The sequence below is a fragment of the Mustela nivalis genome (assembly GCF_964662115.1).
Source record: "Mustela nivalis genome assembly, chromosome: 1".
NCBI lineage: Eukaryota > Metazoa > Chordata > Mammalia > Carnivora > Mustelidae > Mustela > Mustela nivalis.
Window position 1 is genome coordinate 108,694,252 of NC_139020.1, and position 19,332 is coordinate 108,713,583.

Genomic DNA, 19,332 nt, shown 5'->3' on the forward strand with positions numbered 1-19,332 from the left:
TCCTCTGCCAACTTTGGACTCTTCCCTAATGTCCCCTTCTTTCTTTTTTTCTTTCATTTCCTCAGCCTAATTAGGAGCTCTCTTAGACCTCACTCCAGACAAAGGAAATAATTTTGAGCTAAACTGCACTTCTGAAACTTCCAAATAGACTTCATTATCATGCAGGAGCAAATTCACCTTCATAAGGGCAGTTTGCTTCAGGGAAGGAAGGAATTACTCCACTGTTACTGCATCTATCCTCAAGCCACTGATTTGTGTACCTAATATTTTGAGTTTGGAATATAAGCAGTGTAAGGTGATTTTGCAAAAGGGTCCAGCTTATTATGAGGTGGCTGAATTTATAGGGGTTTTATAGTTTTTTGTTTTTTGTTATTTTCTTTTCCAACTCTGAGCATTTATGGAAAATTCTATCCTGTCACTCACCAATTTTCAGGGTGAGTCTAAGACTGAAAATAGGCTGCAAATAGCTGATTGAAACTTTATCAAGTCTGGGGGCCCAGTGATGGGAAGCACTCCACACCTGCACTCCTTCCCCTTGGCTGTCTCCACCTGTATGCCCCACAGGCATCTCCAACTCAACACATCATCTTCCTCCTATCTCGTGCTTCCCTAACAAACCTGCTTCTTTTCTATAGGCCTTTATTTATGAGGATGGCCTCATTATCATCCCAATTATCCAGGTTTCACAAATCAGTCATCTCTGACTCCTTATTTTCCCCCAAATCTAACCAGGTTGTCAAATTCTGTCAAGTCTATCTTTGCCACATTACTCAAACCTAACCCTTTCCATGGCTACTGTCATGATGTTACTTTGGGTCTTTATTACCTCTCATTTCAATGAATATGGTGGTCCCCAAAGCACTTCAATGTAGTGTTTAAGAGCCTGGACTCTCTAGACTTGTTCTGGTTTAAGTTCAGTTTCAGCCACATACCAACTTAACAACTCTTCAGAATGTCTCTTATATTCCCTTTCCTTTGGTTTCTTTAAATCTGTGAAATGGAGATGACGATAGTTTGCACTTCATAGAATTATTGGGATTAGCTAAGACTATTTATCTTAAGTGTCTGCTATAGCACTAAATAAATACTAAAAATTATGAAGTTATTGCATCTTCCCGCCTCCAATGTCCACCAGTCCTCAAATTAATCCAATTTAACACTCTAGGATTATCTTCTTAATTTATCACTTTGATTGATTCATCTCTTTCCTCAAAATTCCATTAGTGATGCTCCATTATCTCTTTATGCTTCACAAGCTGTATTGCAGAAAATCTCAAGTAACAGAGATATGCTGGGGTCTCTGAGAAGCCACAGAATAAATATGCCTTATCCATCGGAAGTCTAAATTTTGATGAGTGTTAAATGGTTAGGATTTTAAAATACTATTTTTAAAGTTAAAACCAATACATGTAAATGAGATATAGCAGGAAACCTAATCATATGGTTTTAAGGATAAAACAAGAGATTGCAAATAAATTTAGTGTTTAAAGCAAGTGGCCTTGCCCTTACAGCCTTAGGAATATTCCACAGGCAAATATGAGAAGCAGTAACATACAGTTTCATAGCTTGGCTTACAAAACTTTTGCACTATGATCCCAACCTACTTTTTTAGCCTGTCCATTCTTATATTCTCTTTATATAACTCAAAACCTCATCAATTCAGACATATCAATGTTTGCCATACATGTACCATCATTCTACTGCCAGTGAATGTTCTCACATAATTTCTTCCTCTTGGGCTGCTCCAAGCTATCCAACTATGACACCTCTCATGCATACTGTATTTACTTTCCTTTGCTCTAAATTCATCCATATCCTAAAGCCCATGTCTTGGTGATGAACTGATGGAGCTGATGAAGTAAAGAGAAGTGTTAAAGATGACTTGAAAGTCTTGTCCATGGAGTACCCTCACACAGAAAGCTGTGTCTTAAGTCTGTTAGAGATAAATAAAAAAGATACTGTTTGTGATCAATGAAATCAGAAATTCAGGATGAGCATTTATTAGAGAACTGTTGGATCTCTTTGGAAGGAATAAGATTTTGTGGAGGAAAAATCTCTGAATGGTTCCAGAACAGAGGCTTGGCTGTGTTTGAGTGTAGACTGTTGTAGTTCATGACACATCTCCAAAGGCAAGAGAAACAAAAGCAAAAATGAAGTTTGGGACTTCAACAAGATAAAAACCTTCTGCACAGCAAAGGAAACAGTCAACAAAACAAAGAGACAACCCATGGAATGGGAGAAGATATTTGCAAATGACACTACAGATAAAGGGCTGATATCCAAGATCTATACAAAACTTCTCAAACTCAACACCAAAAAACAAATAATCAAGTCAAAAAATGGGCAGAAGAAATGAACAGACACTTCTCCAAAGAAGACATACAAATGGCTAACAGACACATGGAAAAATATGACTCATCACTAGCCATCAGGCAAATTCAAATCAAAAGGACACTGAGATACCACATTATACCAGTTAGAATAGCAAAACTTGACAAGACAAGCAAGAAACAACAAATGTTGAAGGGGTTGTGGAGGAAGGGGAACCCTCTTATGCTGTTGGTGGGAATGCAAGGTGGGGAGGGCACTTTGGAAAACAGTGTGGAGGTTCCTCAAAACTTAAAAGGAGAGCTACCCTATGACTCTGCAATTGCACTACTGCGCATTTACCCTCAAAGATACAGATGCAGTGAAAAGAACCCAACGTTCATAGCAGCAAAGACCACAATAGCCAAACTGTGGAAGGAGCTGAGATGATCTTCAACAGATGAATGGATAAAGAAGATGTGGTCCATATAGACAATGGAATATTACTCAGACCTCAGAAAGGATGAATGCCCAACTTTGGCATCAACATGGATGGAACTGGAGGAGAATATGCTGAGTGAAATAAGCCAAGCAGAGAAAATCAATTATCATATGGTTTCACTTCTTTGTGAAACATAAGGAATAGCATGGAGGACATTAAGAGAAGGAAGGGAAAAATGAAGGCAGGGAAATCTGAGAGGGAGACAAATCATGAGAGTCTGTGGACTCAGAGAATTAAACTGAGGATTTGGGGGAGTTGGGAATAGGTGAGCCCGGTGATGGCTATTAAAGAGGGCACATATTGCATGGAGCACTGGGTATTGTACACAAACAATGAATCATGGAACACTATATGAAAAACTAATTATGGTGACTAACATAGCAGAACAAAAAATTAAAAAATTAAAATTAAGTAGGAATAAGGAAACAAGAAGAAGAGGAAGAAGGAGGAGGAGGAGTAGGAGGAGGAGGAGGAGGAGAAGGAGAAAATCATGAAGAGGAGGAGGTTTGGCATGAGGCCCATGCTGGAGAACCTCTGCAGGTATCTTTTGAGTTACATAGGCTAGAGTGAAGCCAGGTAAACTCCCTCTCAAAACAGGGATCATATGTATGGACCTAGGGTTATTTGAGGAGTTAACTGAGTGGTGAAGCTTTCTGTGATTATTTGAATACAGAGCCAACAGCAGTTTAATTTAAAAAAACCCAAGGCAGACCAAGTTTTAGACCAAATCTGCCCTGTGAAAATTTTGTGAACGTGGCAAATTGACTTTCTGATTCATAATTCTATCATCCAACAAAATAAAAAAAACTATTGGGGATATAAGAATCAAATGAGGCGATTGGTTTATATGTAACAACACTTTGTAAACTTCAATGGAGCCTCCTTATCTGTGAAATGAAGATAATATGGCTCCACACTGGGTCAGTGTGAGAATTAAGATGAGAAAGCCATGCAAATCCCTTCCAACGTGTTGAAAATAAGGTGCCAAAGGAAATAAATATTAGCTGTCATCATCATCATCACCAATTATTACTATTCATATACTACATCTATGAAAATGGATTTTTATTACAGTAGCATTTTTATTATGGTTTGGCAACTAATTTATGGTTTAGGGTTATAAACGGATAGCATCATGATTCCCTTTACCCTGTGGCAAAATCTTTATTTCTGAAGTTGGGTCCCTAATTATTAGAGATTTGAGCAGTTATCTTTCATTTGCATACTGCTTTATTTCCAAGTGCTTTCATAAATATTTATCTCATTAACTCCTGAAAACAATCCTGATCACTAGGCAGGGTAAGAGTGATAAACTTGGGAGTTGGACAGACTGAATCTGAGGGCCTCAGTTTTTGTCCATGGTCACAAAACAAGCTTATGGGAAATACCGTGGACCCCTCTGACTGCGACTTTGGAGACCTCCCAGAGCTCTGACCATGCCTTTGTTTATCCATGGCTGCTATTTTAGGGGAGTTTGTGGAGGACAGGTACCAACAGAATAGGAATACCTTCTAATTCTCCAGACTTGATGACTACTTCTCACATTCACTTTTTTAAAACATGAAAATATCTTTCCTGTTTTTTCTTGATGATTCTGAATATGACAAGAAGATGTAATTTGTTCAAAAGCCTTCTGTAGCATCAGTGTAGGAGCTCCAAAAAGGGAGTTAAAACTTTTGCAATTGCAGGATTTACAGCAGAATATTAAGAGTGATTATCTCTGGGTGGTGGGATTAGATGCAATTTTTCTTTTCTTTTTTCTTTCTTTCTTTCTTTCTTTCTTTCTTTCTTTCTTTCTTTCTTTCTTCCTTTCTTTCTTTCTTTCCTTCTTTCCTTCTTTCTTTCTTTTTTTTTTTTCCCTTGCTTATCCTTACTTGCTAGCTGTTTTCTCTCCCCACTAAATGTTATCTAAAAATAGCAATTATATTAGCTTGGCTACAGTGCCACACTTTGGAGCTGGTATATCTCCCCAACTTGCTACCTTTACGACCTGGAAAACCTCTTTCACCTCCCTGTTTCTCAATTTCTTTTGTATAAAATAGAAATAATCATAATCATAATCATACACGACTCACTCGGTTGTGGGAGGATTAAAAACTAATATATTATAAGGATCCTGGCGTGGACTGATCAGCTAATATATGTCTACCACCACCTGTACCTCTTCTTCCCTCCTTTCAAATTTATATTAGTTTCAGGCTAGAAAAAAATCTAAGTGATAACTCTAAATTTTTTAGAATTTAAACATACTCATTTGCAAAAACAAGCAGGTGAAAACTTTAGGGTGACAAGTTATCCCACATCTTAATGCTTTCCCACAAGTCCTTTGGTGATGGGCTCTTACAGAATATTGTAATTAAATGCCACATGGCAATGAGCAAAGAAGCCAGGACAGATGATCACAGGAGCGAGATTGGGAAGCATGTTTGTAAAGACATCCTTAAATGTGAGGAGATGGATGAGAGCAGCTTCTACAGCCCAGAGTATTGGGCTGTCTTCCAGGACAGGCCAGAATTCAGGCGTCCCAGGGTCCCACATCTGCTTGCGTTGGCCCTTGTTCAGATCACTGCACCTATTAAGAACCTGAAGCCTCTGTTGCAGGGTTTGGGCTTGGTTTAGGCAGCTCTCTAATTGGTTTATGTCATTCATTAGGAATTTCTTTTCTTTAAAATTGGCGACTTGAAGCCAGATTGTGAGGAGAGAGTTCATACCACCCATATCTGTTTTGTTATTCCCCAGGATATAAATGAGGAGATGTGGGGGCTCCTCTGGCAGTGTCCTTAACTCCCAGTTTCTGGAGTTGGAGGCCTGGTCTGTTTGGATGGGAAGACCTCATCTTGCACCTCCCCCTTCACAAACTGGGCAAAGTCCTGGTGGCAACCTGCCTTGTGGGGGGCGGGGGGGGGATGGGGTAGGCACTCTCTTCTTTCCTGCTGCACTTAACACTGAAGGCCTCCTGATCTGGGGTGTGGATAATTAAAGAGCTTTTCACTCCTGGAGAGGGTTTGGCACAGGGAAGGTGGGGTAAGATGTGTCAGGAAAGGGAGCAGGGAAATGTCAAGAATGACTTTGCTACACCACAGACCCCTCAAAACCAGCAGGCCCAGGAATAGACCTCTCTCCTATCCCAACCCCACAGGGACTGCTCTAGTCAAAGGCACCACTTTCTTCTCACTTACTAGGGATGAAAACCTCAGGACCATAGGATCATTGCAAGAAACATACACTGAACAATTTTTCAAAGAAATTTCCAGGTGGAGATCGAGATTCTATTATCTTTAACCCTGAAGTCTCCCTCAGTCTCCTTTTTATTCTCCTTGGTAACACTCTGCTCTAGGTCTCATGATTTATCCACACTGACTCCTAACTGGTCTCCCTTACTCTGTACCCTCCAAATTCATCCTACCCCTCAGATTCTGACCATTTAATTTTAAAGTCAAAGTTATGGTCAAGTTCATATCTCTTCCCTTATTAAAAGCTTTCCTCAGCCCCCAGTTGTTTACAGCATAAAGACAGACTGTGTGGTTGAGTTTTCCTTATCTTTTGTTACCCGACTCAAATCTATTTGTCCAGCCCCTCTGTTGACTTCTTCTTTTACGTATGCTAGGTTTAAGTCACACTGGCAAATTCAACAGCTTTTGTATGTACTTTACAATTTCTTTTGGGAATACTATATGAAGCTTTAAGATTAAGAATTAATTGGGTACATAAAACAATGTGAATGTCTCCTTATCAGTTTACCTTTCCTACCAGATGGTTTTGTCTATGGGAGACTGACTGGTGATTTTGAAGACTGAAATTTAAGTTTAAAGAGAAGGATAAAAGTGAAGATTTGGGATCCAGTATTCAGAAACTATGTTACCTCTACGGTGGATAAATAAGAACCCGTATATGGGAAGAAAGAGAAAAAGTAAACAAACAGAAACAAAGCAAAGCAATAACAAAAACAAGCTATTTCTTGGAATCTATTCTCAATTATGTAATAACCAGGTTGATGGCATAATACCACCCCATAATGTAACAAAATTTGTGTTCCTGCCCAGTTTGCTTTTTAGGTATAAGAGAATGAGCAAAGGCAGAAGCGAAATGATAAACTAGCATTATTAAAACACTCTGTATCTTCGAAGATTTTTGTGAGAACTTTGGCTGAGAAAAACATACTACTAGCCCACCTGCATCCTCTTTGGAGAGATGGAGAGTGGACTTGTTTATCATAGGAGGAAACACATAGGCCCTAAGGTCAAACAAAACTGAAGAAAATACTTCAATACTTCTAAGTAGGGTTTTTGAATAGTCTGAGTTTCAATTTCTTCATAAATATAGAAAATAATATCTGCCACAAAATTGCTATGAGATGTGTGGTTGAGGAATGTAAAGTGTCTATTTTTTAAAATAAAGATTTTATTTATTTACTTGAGAGAGAGAGAAAGTATGAGCACGTGGGATGGGGTGGATGCACAGAGAGAGAGGGAAAAGCAGACTGCCCAATCAGCAGACTCCCCAGTGAGCAGGGAGCCGGACTCCTGGCTCCATCCCAGGACCCTGGCATCATGACCAGAGCTGAAGAAAGGCTTAACAGACTGAGCCACCCAGGCACCCCTAAAGCATCTGATTAATACATAGGAGCTAGGCTTCTTATTATACCAGACTGTGACTTACCAGAGAGGGTCTGCTACCTGCAAACTATGTGCTTCCATGTGGAACACGAATGCTCCCCTTTTCTGCATCACCCTCACTTTCTTAATGTGCACACACACGGAGGGGATGGTGGTGAGGGGAGAGAATTTCTCCCTCATTCTAGAACAGGAAGGCACTGGTTAAAGACATTAAGCTCAAGGATAATACCAGAATTTACCTGGCCCAGGGTGAGAAGTAGAAAAACTCCAATAATTCCCCACAGTCATGACTTTATGTTATGTTCTTCCATTTGGAGTATCTTCCTCATCGTTGAATGCCCACTGCATTTTATACCTCCATGTTCTGATTGTCACAACTTTCAGGATTCGCTGATCCTCAAATCACGTGTGGAATCTTCCTGTATGTAATGATAGCTTCTCTTCACTGTTTTCTCCTCCTATCTTTCTTTCTCAGGACAGTTAGTCTTTCCTACTGACTGTGAGCAACCTGCATGAAGACCAATTTCGTTGTTTATCTCAGATAAATATTGCCGGGGCAGTGTTTTGAACAGAGTTCCACTGAGCACACATCTCTTGAATGAGTATTGCTTCTAAGATAAATTTCAATACTTTATATCTTTTTTTTTAAATTTTTTATTAAGTTATGTTAGTCATAATACATCATTAGTTTTTGATGTTCCATGATTCATTGTTTGTGTATAACACCCAGTGCTCCATGTAATACATGCCCTCCTTAATACCCATCACTGAGTTCACCTATTTTCTCCTCCAAAACCCTCAGTTTGATTCTCTGAGTCCACAGACTCTCATTATTCCTCTCCCTCTGATGTACCCTCCCCTTCATTTTTCCCTTCCTTCTCTTAATGTCCTCCATGCTATTCCTTATGTTTCACAAAGAAGTGAAACCGTATGATAATTGATTTTCTGCTTGGCTTATTTCACTCAGCATAATCTCCTCCAGTACCATCCATGTTGATGCCAAAGTTGGGCATTCATCCTTTCTGAGGACTGAGTAATATTCCATTGTCTATATGGACCACATCTTCTTTATCCATTCATCTGTTGAAGATCATCTCAGCTCCTTCCACAGTTTGGCTATTGTGGTCATTGCTGCTATGAACGTTGGGTTCTTTTCACTGCATCTGTATCTTTGGGGTAAATGTGTAGTAGTGCAATTGCTGAGTCATAGGGTAGCTCTCCTTTTAAGTTTTGAGGAACCTCCACACTGTTTTCCAAAGTGCCCTCCCCACCTTGCATTCCCACCAACAGCATAAGAGGGTTCCCCTTCCTCCACAACCCCTTCAACATTTGTTGTTTCTTGTCTTGTCAAGTTTTGCCATTCTAACTAGTATAATGTGGTATCTCAGTGTCCTTTTGATTTGAATTTGCCCGATGGCTAGTGATGAGTCATATTTTTCCATGTGTCTGTTAGCCATTTGTATGTCTTCTGTGGAGAAGTGTCTGTTCATGCCTTCTGCCCATTTTTTGACTTGATTATTTGTTTTTTGGTGTTGAATTTGAGACGTTCTTTATAGATCCTGGGTATCAGCCCCTTATCTTTGCAAAAGATATTTGCAAATATCTTCTCCCATTCCATGGGTTGTCTCTTTGTTTTGTTGACTGTTTCCTTTGCTGTGCAGAAGGTTTTTATCTTGTTGAAGTCCCAGAAGTTCATTTTTGCTTTTGTTTCCCTTGCCTTTGTAGATGTGTTTTGAAAGAATTTGCTGTGGCTAATGTCGAGAACATTACTGCCTACGTTCTCCTCTAGAATTTTGATGGATTCGTGTTTCACATTGAGGCCTTTCATCAATTTGGAGTTTATCTTTGTGTGTGGTGTATATTCTTCTGTTTATAGCTGTCCAATTTTATTGAAGAGACTGTCTTTTTTCCATTGTAAGCACTTTTAATGGCACTTTTCAAAGTGCTAGAACAAACAATCTTAAAATTTGTATGAAATCAGAAAAGACCCCAAATCACCAAGGAAATATTGAAAAAGAAAAACAAAGCTGGGGACATCACATTGCCTGATTTCAAGCTATATTATGAAACTATGATCACCAGGACAGCATGGTACTGGCACAAAAACCACATAGATCAATGGAACAGAATAGCCCAGATATGGACCCTCAGTTCTATGGTCAGTTAAAAGCAGGAAAAAAAAAAATATCCAGTGGAAAAAGGACTACATCTTTAAATGATATTGTTTCTGTGGTTTTAAATGATAATTAATTTTTGTTTGCCTTCTGGAGTTAGGTAACATACTCTATTGGGCATAACTCAAATTGCAAAAAAAAGATCTTCATCTCCTTGACCTTTAAATTATTCTGAAGATGCTTTTTTGATATTCTGAGAATCTTTTCAGCTCTCTGTAGAAATATGAGCAGATATGGTAGAAGAAGACTGTAGTTGTACTCCAAGTATCTTTGGGAGATTGTTTATATGTGCGAATTTTAATTTCAGTAATCAGCAACCAAGAGTGAATGCTGCTGTAGTAGGCTTGATGCAGGATTAATTTGAGACTGTGCTCAGCTTTTGTCTTTGTGGCTCCTACAGCCTTTTGGTTAATGCTTATAATGCAAAAAATAGTTGTGGTTACTGAAATGTCCTACCACCTCTTTATTATATTGTGGAAACATTTATTTATTTGATTTCATTTTTAAATGATTTTTTCCCTTAATTTTTAAAAAACACTTAAACCATTTTTAAGCTTTGGCCAAGAGAGGCAGTTGATCTATCTATCTACCTACATACCTATCTATCCATCCATCTATGCATCCGTCCATCCATCCATCCATCCATCCGTCCAATCCATTATTTGTTTCAGCTCTACCTCCCTTAATTCAAGAACTAATCTAAAATGGAGGTAACATTTTATGATGAGCTGGTAATTTAATGCCTGCCCTACCAGGATATAACACATTAAATTCCTTTTGTTTTTGCCTTGAGCATTTAGCCTAAATAAGTCATCAGGAGAGTTTGTTTTGCCTTATAGTTTCTGATCAAAAGTTTCCTTATGAAAGATCAGGTGCCAAAGGTGGGATTTAAGTATGAGCTGTATTTTCCAGGTCTACTTTCTCCAAAGTCAATTTGAAAAGTCAACTCTTCACAATGTAGTTTAGCAGCAGCAGGCGTGAAAAAGACTTAGAAATTAGAAACTGTATTTTATGGTGAACTCTAGGTGAGTCAGCAGTGTGGTAAGTCACCTGCACAGTCAATGTTATTGTTGGCTAAATTCACTGATGTACAGCCTCCAGAAGGAGAGGCTTCTAGAGGAGAGTTGTCATGGTATTCCACACTGACTGGATCACTATTGGAGTATTGTTTTCCTTTCTTGGCCATATACCATTTACTTTAATTAGGATTCTCAAAAGCTGGAACATTGTATCTATACCTGTATATCTTTATTTATATCTATACCTATACTATCTATCTATCTATCTTTCTGGGAAGAGATTCTATGATTACAAAAAAATCTTGTATCACTGAACATTTGAGTAATCTTTAAACAAATTTAACACTAGTCTCTTGATGAAAAATCAATTTTTTTCAGGACTTCTGTTAGATAATTCCATTGTATGATAGGAAAACTATCTTGATTGCAGGCTTTGGATTTTGCCTTTAACCACAGATTATCGATAGAACCCTCTTCTTTTAGATTCTTGCCTTGCAATCAGGCACAAACCACTGGGCCTTCCCTTGGTCAACCATGACTCCTGCCCTAGTCCCACATGGTAGATAGCCTTCCTTTGATCCTTATCCATCTGTGACCATTCCCATAGACTAAGGAGGCCACAGGGCCATGGGGATATGCCTAACTCACAGCCTGCACCCTTCCCCCACTGAGCTACTTGTTACTGGGACTGGTGACATCAAGATCACCTGGGAGCTTGTTAGAAGACCAGAGTTTTCTAGATTCTCAGGATACACTACACCAAGTGAATCAGAATCTGTATTTTAACAGGGTCCCTGTGTGATTCAAACATATATTAAAGCTTGTCAGGCATTATTCTAGACCATGCTCTGGGTACCACAGACCCTAGAATTTGCTGCCCAAAATGTCCTACATTGGCCTTCAGGGCCTGTCCTTCCCAGAGCATTCTGTGCTGCCCAGGGACATAGCCTTAAGCCTGAGGGGTAACCAAAGGGTGACCATTTGAGGGTGGAACTTGGAGATATGGGCTGGTTGTTCTCGCTTATGTAAGCAATGCCCCCCACTGAGGGACTGGATACCAGGGCTAAAAAATAAGAGAGAAGATCCTTGGTTTCTGTCTGTATTTGTTGCTCTGGGCTTGGATAGTAAAATAAAGCTCTGTGGTAGAAGTAAATCTTAAGTGAAAACAAAAGCATAAAACCCCAATCTCATATGTATGCAAAGCAATACAATTGCAACATGAAGATTAAAAAAAAAAATGCACACACAAAAAAACCCACACACACATTTGCTCACATACCGCAAAGCAAATATGCACTGTGGAATGTAGGTAAATCAGTTCTGTTTTATGAAATGTCTGGATTTCTTAACTTTGTATATAGCCTTTATTTCACCCCTTGTTCCTTCTTTGTCCTCCTCTACCACCCGCACCCCATATTTATGATTTGGCAGTTTTTGGTGGATGGAAAAGAAACTAGCAAGAGTGCAAGAGAATTCAGAAATGTCTTGCCTTCTGATTGACTTTTCAGAGGTCTGCTAAAGGAGGGCTTGAAACCTCTGATGAGAGGTGACAGGCATACTATACCCAGCCAGCAACAGTTCTGCTAAATAGGCAATTGTCTCTTCCTTTTGCAAAAGAGAAAACAGACTAGGAGGATTAAAGTGCCTTTTCCAAGGCTACATAATAAATGAAGGCATAGATTCAAACCCAGGTCTGTATCCTCTCTCTAAAATCTAGGGCTTCTTTATTATATCAAAGTACCTCATAAATAATATGGATGTTTATGTTGTCTGAATTTTACCTATGATGGAGTATATCCACTTTGGGCAGGGATGGGGGCAGGCACTGAGCACACCGTTCTTGCTGAACAGTTTGAATAGCTTATGTCAACCGTGACCAGGAAAGAATGTGATGCTGATGGTGGACCACGCCTGTGTGTAGAAGTTAGAGATGGACGGATTTTTATTGTTTATTGGCCAACATAACATACTGTAGGGAATATCATAAATAAACTTCCTCACAAAATGTTTCTTAAACATCAAGGGGAAAATAAGTAGGTATATCACGTATAGTCTCTTGAGATTTGTTTCATTCCAAATTCCTCCAAAGTGGAAAAAGCAAAATGCTTGCTGACTCAGGAGCAGGATCAAGGTGAAGCATTGGTGGGCAGAGCTGAGTTTCTTCTCTCATTCAGAGCTCTCATATGCCCATTGCCTTCCTGGGTGGCCCCGTCTGCTTCCAAAGGACACAGGAGAGCTGGGCCACAAGTTTCTGGTAACTGGTCTCTCTCATTGTCTGTGTATGTATTCCAGACAATCTAATCTCCATCTCCCTTAAGAGGAAATGGAAACAGAGGAGATTCAAAAAAAAAAAAAAAATGTTTTTCTCAGATGCTTTTCTTTCCTTTAACTTAGCTACTCCGTGCCTGTTGAAACTTGGCTGTTCAGGGTGCTTAAAAGCAACTTCCTGTTGAGAGAGGAGACCAAAACTTACACAAACTCAAGGCTAATGTGATTTGCCAAATATCCCCATTCATAATAGAGGGACATGCCTCAGAATAGTTTCCTTTATTGTGTGGCATTTTCCTGGATTGTAAAAGTTGCCCTCTCCTCTGTACACACAGAAACCTCAGCGCAGGCCTGGCATGCTAGCCCCTGCAGCCAGTGCTCTTAGAGCAGGGTCCTAGATAACCTGCAGGCAAAGGTACAGCCCCTTCCATCCTGGGCCTTTCTCTAAGCATGTCCTTTTAGGTAGACTTCGGCCCCCTCCGCTTAAACAAACAGAAAACAATGGGAGAGCTCAGTTTTAAAGAGTGCAATTCAGAATTGTAGACTAATGAAAGACAAAAGCAGCAGCCTGATCTATCTGGTTTGAGGGAGAGTATTTTTGTTCTGTTTTGATGTGTACTTTTTATAGTAAAGACCATGGGTCTACTTATTTTTAAAAAAATCATTTACTGGGTGCCTGGGTGGCTCAGTGGGTTAAGCTGCTGCCTTCGGCTCAGGTCATGATCTCAGGGTCCTGGGATCAAGTCCCGCATCGGACTCCCTGCTTGGCGGGGAGCCTGCTTCTTCCTCTCTCTCTCTGCCTGCCTCTCTGCCTACTTGTGATCTCTCTCTGTCAAGTAAATAAATAAAATCTTAAAAAAAAATAATTTACTGTAAGATAGTATATCTTATATAAGATATTATATATCTTATATATAAGTATATCTTATATTATTATATATAATAATAAAATATAATAATGTATTATTATATTATATTATATATCTTATATAAGATCTTGTCGGAGGGACGTATATGATTTATGCATGGACCCTCGTTTTGGACAGCTCGCGGTTCATTTGATGATATGAGACAAATACACAGAATAATATCATGTTGGTGGAATGATCACAAACGCTGTAAGCTGGGCTCAGCAAGTTGCATTGTTTGGTTGGATCATTGAAGAGTTGTGGCTTTGAGTTTTGGAAATGAAAGAATGCTGGAACCATAGTGCAAAAAGTCTCGACTGTGAGGCTGAGAGATTGTTTCTGAATTTTGAAGGCAACTGGAAACCTCTTTAGGTGTCAGAATCAGCATTCTGGAGAAAGGTGTAAGAAGGTGGATTAGTTGAGGTGAACAGAAACTACAAATAAAAATGTGAGCTCTGCATTGATGGGCTTTATTTAGGTTTGTGGGGGAACACGCAGCTGGTTGGCACCAATGTTCATCTTCGTCTCTGTCTTTTATATCCAATGGGTTCCATGCATTTGTTGGGGTGTGTGGAACCAGGGAGATCTAAATCTGAATCCCAGTTCTACCACTTACCACTTGGTGGCTTTGGATCTCTCTGTGAAATAGAGATTATAAACCAAACTTGTTTGTGGTAAGGACTAGAGGTAATAGATGCAGAGGTCTTAGCCTACTGCTGGTGCTAATTAGTCGTGGCTCTGGTTGTGATGGATGACATCATCTTAAATATGCAATTGTTCATTTCCATGTAAAAATAATACATTCTCATTACAGAAAGTAGGGAATTTTTTAAAAATTTTATTTATTTATTTGACAGAGAGAGAGAGAAAGAGAGAGATCCCAAGTAGGCAGAGAGGCAGGCAGAGGGGGAGGGGGAAGCAGATTCCCTGCTGAGCTGAGATCCCGATGCAGGGCTTGATCCCAGGACCCTGAGATCATAGCCTTAGCCAAAGGCTTAAACCACTGAGCCACCCAGGCACCCCGAAAGTAGGGAATTTTAAAAGGAGGAAAGTAATTCTATTGCATCAATATTTTTAATACTCTAGAATGTTTCTTTCAATCCTTTAACCAGAAGGGAAACAAGTTTACTACTGTCCTTCTTGAGACGACTGCTTCCTGATTTGCTTTGCTGTTTACAGGAACAGGACCTGGACCAGATAGGCTTTAACTGCCTTTCTCTTTCATCACTGTAGACACAGTTCTGATCTAGATCTTTATTCTGAGCACTGCTAGGAGTAGGCAGACTTCCAGAAATGCCACGAAATACCCTCTTTGTCCATCCACCCTCAGATCTCCTAAACATGTACGGAATGAATGAGGCCCTATTTGATACCTTCAAATATAAGGGACTGTTTCTGCAGCTAAATCCCTGTTACATTTTATTTAGACCATTTTCTCTGGACTATATTTAAGAATACTAGCAGAGATATGCTGATAATTTTGCTACTCAGATTAATCATTAAGTATTATGGGAGCTATACTCTAAACAGTTTGAAGGATGGGTCAGAATATAAGACTTCTTGTACAGAATATGACAGTGCCACTCCTTGTACAGAATATGACAGTGTCAGTCTACCAGAGTATGACCTTAAGGATGACAAAATTTCATGTCAACCCCATTGGTGGAAAGGTGGTTGTCATTATTAATTCTGAGATCAGATTTCATTCTCATAGGCATAGAACTCCAAAAGGACTTTCTAAAACTTGAGGCACTCAGATCCCCATCTAAAAGTTATTCAACATCAACACTATTGGATTAGCTCTCCATTTCAATATCATCTATGAAACTAAAGCTTTTGCTATAAATATCCCTTACAGGAAAGGGCATAGAAAAGAGTATCATTTTGTTTAATTATTTGCCCATGACCCCAAAAGTAATGCATTCCTAGATTCTCCCTCAGTAGAAAGTTCAGAAAAAGCAAATTAGAAGGAATCAGGAATGTTGATAGCAGCAAGAAATAACAGAGGTGAAGGAAGAGAGGGCTGATATAAGAACTAAAAAACTTGGCAGTCAAGAATCTTTCAGAGTTTGGGTAAATAACCTTACTCTTCATGTACAGCCATTGGCTTTCATAAAGAGAAGCATTGAAGTGTAGGTAAATATTAGGAGGAGATTGAGCATGAATCCAGGTAATCTTTTAGATTTCAGTTTTTGTTTTAGTAAAATTAAGGGATCATGAACATAGGACACAAATGGTTAATAATAAATCCCTTTTAGGTCTTAAAATTTGGTTTGTGATGATTTTTATTAGGCCATAAAAATACTCTTTATATTTAATATAATTTGCTTGAGAAAATAAGTATGTATGTTTTAGAATGATTGCTATCTAAATAATCCATTCATGTCAGTTCTGGAAAATAAAATATCTCTGTATATTATTTAAATGAAACCCAGAGGTAGGTAATGATTAAGTCTGGTGAGTCAGGAGTGTTCCACGGGCACACACTTGGAGCGTCCTCTAGAGAATATCTGATCCAAAGCCTCTGTCATCATCATGAGCACACGGCGAAGGCGCACACAGGAGTTGGATCTTTCCGCAAGGTCAGCTTTGTTCAGTCAGAAAGCAAAGTTAAATCACAATTCTAAAGCAGGTTCAGAATTCCAAACTCAATGACAATCCATCATGTGATTAAATTTGGCTTCCTACACAGCCCACAGAGCAGGAGAGAAGACAAGCCACACAACAAACAAGGTAACAGAAGGGTGTAGGAAAAAAACAAAATGAATGCGAACTCGGTCTGTGGGTACACAGTTGAGATAAGGCCTAGGGCTGGTCCGGGTCCGCTCTGGGCACTTAACCGCTTCTGATGTTCATGGAGGGAAGGATCTCCGTTTTGTTAGGTGATTGATTGGGCAGATTGTGGCAGTTGTCTTTTTAAGTGGTCAGACATAGAGGGGTCATGTCGGAAGAGTCTCACAGTTTGCTGACAAAATCCTTCCCTTTTTTTTTAAGGGATTCAGTCAGTTTCGGGTCTCTGCAGACCTCCTCAGGTTCTGCTCATTATCAGTCCTGGGGGGAGGTCAGCTGACGTTGGTCCTGGTGAGATCTCCTGACTGCAATACCTTAAATGCTTGCATCACTGCTTGACACAGGCTCCTGCTTGACATGAGAGACTCCATTTTGCTCTCTACAATTATTTTATAAGAGGGATGTCTTGGTCTTCTGAGGCTGCTATAATAAAATACTAGAGACTGTGTAGCTTATAAATAGTATAAATTCCTTCATCATACTTCTGGAGGCTAGGAAGTCCATGATCAATATGCTAGCAGATTCAGTCTTTACGAAGTGTCTGCTTTCTGGTTCACATGTGGCACCTTTTCCCTGTGTCCTCATATAAGCGAAGTGGTGAGGGAACTCTCTGGGGGCTCCTTTATAAAGACATTCATCTCATTCATGAGGACTCTACCTTGTGACCTAATCACCTCCCAAAGTCATCACCTCCTGATTTCATCATCTTGGTCATTAGGATCTCAATATATACATGTTGGTAGGACACAAATAATCAGACCATAGCAAATGGAAATGGAGGCTCAGTGATGCTGTGCCCAGCTCTAAGACACAAAGAAAGTTAGCATCAGTAATAGGTTTAGACCCATATTTTACTGACTACAAATTCAGGGCTCTTACTACCACAACATATAAGATTTTATGAATGGAATGATATGGCATTCGCATTCACAGGCATCCTAACTGGCTTATGAATTCTGTGAATTTATTTATTCATTCATCTTTATTAAACATGGATTTATGGAGTGATTACTATGTACCTTGCACACTGTAACTTTAGCCTAAACATTAGCTGTGTGTGTATGTATGTAGGCATGCACGCGTGTGCACGCACACACACACAGATATATACACTAACACTGTGAGTCACAAGATCTTAGGTTGGACCTCTGGTTTGGACCTTAGTCTTCTTCACCTCAGCCCTGAACATGGTGCCCTCGAGGACAAGCATTAAGTTTCCCAAGCAAATAAACATTTCTTTTAAGGACTTTCAGCCTGAGAGATTCCATAGTCTTTTTCTGTAGCTCTTTTTCTAATTCATCTCACTTTCTCTGGGTTCTGATTCTGGTTTGTTTAATCCTACATCTTTTATTCTGTAGTTTAAGATCCATTCTTCCTCTAGAAGAAGAAAAAGTCTCAGCAGCCCTCTAGGAATCTCTCCATCACTAATTTCTCCTTTGGCTTTTTGTCTAACTGGTAGGATATAAATTATTTTTTTCATAATAGATATTAATTTATCAGGGCATAAAAGGAGATTAGAGGTGATCTAGTTCAACTACTACTTTTATAGATGGTCCCCTGGAACCCAGAGAGAAGAAATGGTTCAAATTACCCAGCAAGTTCGTAGCAGGTTTAGTCTTTTGACCCAGGTCCTACCTGTCATCCAAGGTGTTTGCTATGACACCACATTGCCCTAGAGTTCTTTCTTTACGGACACTGCTGGTCTGTTTTACTTTATCACTTACTTCTCCCTCATGTAAAATAACCTACGGAATTTTTTGGTTCCCCATGCCAGGAAATGGTTAATCTCACTGAGCCCAAGGGCCTGGAAACTTCTGGGAGGGAGCCAGGTGAGCAAAGAGAGCAGATAAAGGCACCACCTGCCGATGGGTTAGAACAGCCTGGGGACACAGAGAGAATGTAAACACATTCTGCAAATCTTATTGTCTGACACTGTGCCAGCGTCTTTGGGGTTCTTGTCATGGAAAATATTTCATCTGAGGTCATTCAATGAGCAAAAAGAAGCATTGAATACCCTCCAGGGTGCCAACTCTGTCCCCCCACTTTTGTCCAGATTAAATAAGAAAGAGACTGACATTTTATGGTTCTAGAAGGTCTGCTTTTCAACAGTATAGTCTGTAAGGTAGGGAAAAAGGAGACATAAAATATATTGTGTTGTTCTGAACAGCTCTCTCCCCTGGGCAGCCGCCCTCCTCCCCTGCGGCCTCCCTCTGTTTGCTCACATACTTACAAGCACACGCCCTGCGTTTAGAGCAGGACTTAATGTCTGTGCTTCCTCATAAATCTCGGCTTGGTGCCTGGAGCTATGTTTTTAATTCTGTGGTGGAGCTTTGAGATCTGAGATGAGTAGAAAGGAGGGGCAGCTGATGGAAGCAATAATAGAAGTTGCCATCTCTCCTTCAGGGGACTTGCCTCCTCATTCACATCTTCTCTCAGGTGGTTGAAAGCCTTAGCTCAGCCTCTGTGAAGGCCAGGGTGGAAGGAGAGTGGGAAGTCAAGAGAAAGAATAGCTATGTTGTACGACCGCTATGTTGTACTATGCTGAAGGATACATGGCTTCTCTCTGAAGGTAGTAGAATGTGCAAATTAACTCAGTCTGGTGACTGGGTGGCATAGTTTTCTGGTTCAGCTAAAAATGACTTCAAGGACAGGAGTCTTTCCTGTCAAAAATAATGTATTGTCTTACGAAAATTGTTATCAAAGAAAGTTTTCCCTCCATTCAACTTGGAGCTCCTTTTTTTGTGGTGT

The 19,332-nt window shown here is 39.7% G+C and overlaps 1 protein-coding gene across 4 annotated transcripts in view; it reads left to right on the forward strand.

The window, feature by feature from the left end:
- The window catches only part of TPRG1 (tumor protein p63 regulated 1), a 224,338-nt gene that overhangs the window by 183,654 nt on the left and 21,352 nt on the right, over positions 1-19,332 (forward strand). The window lies entirely within an intron of this gene.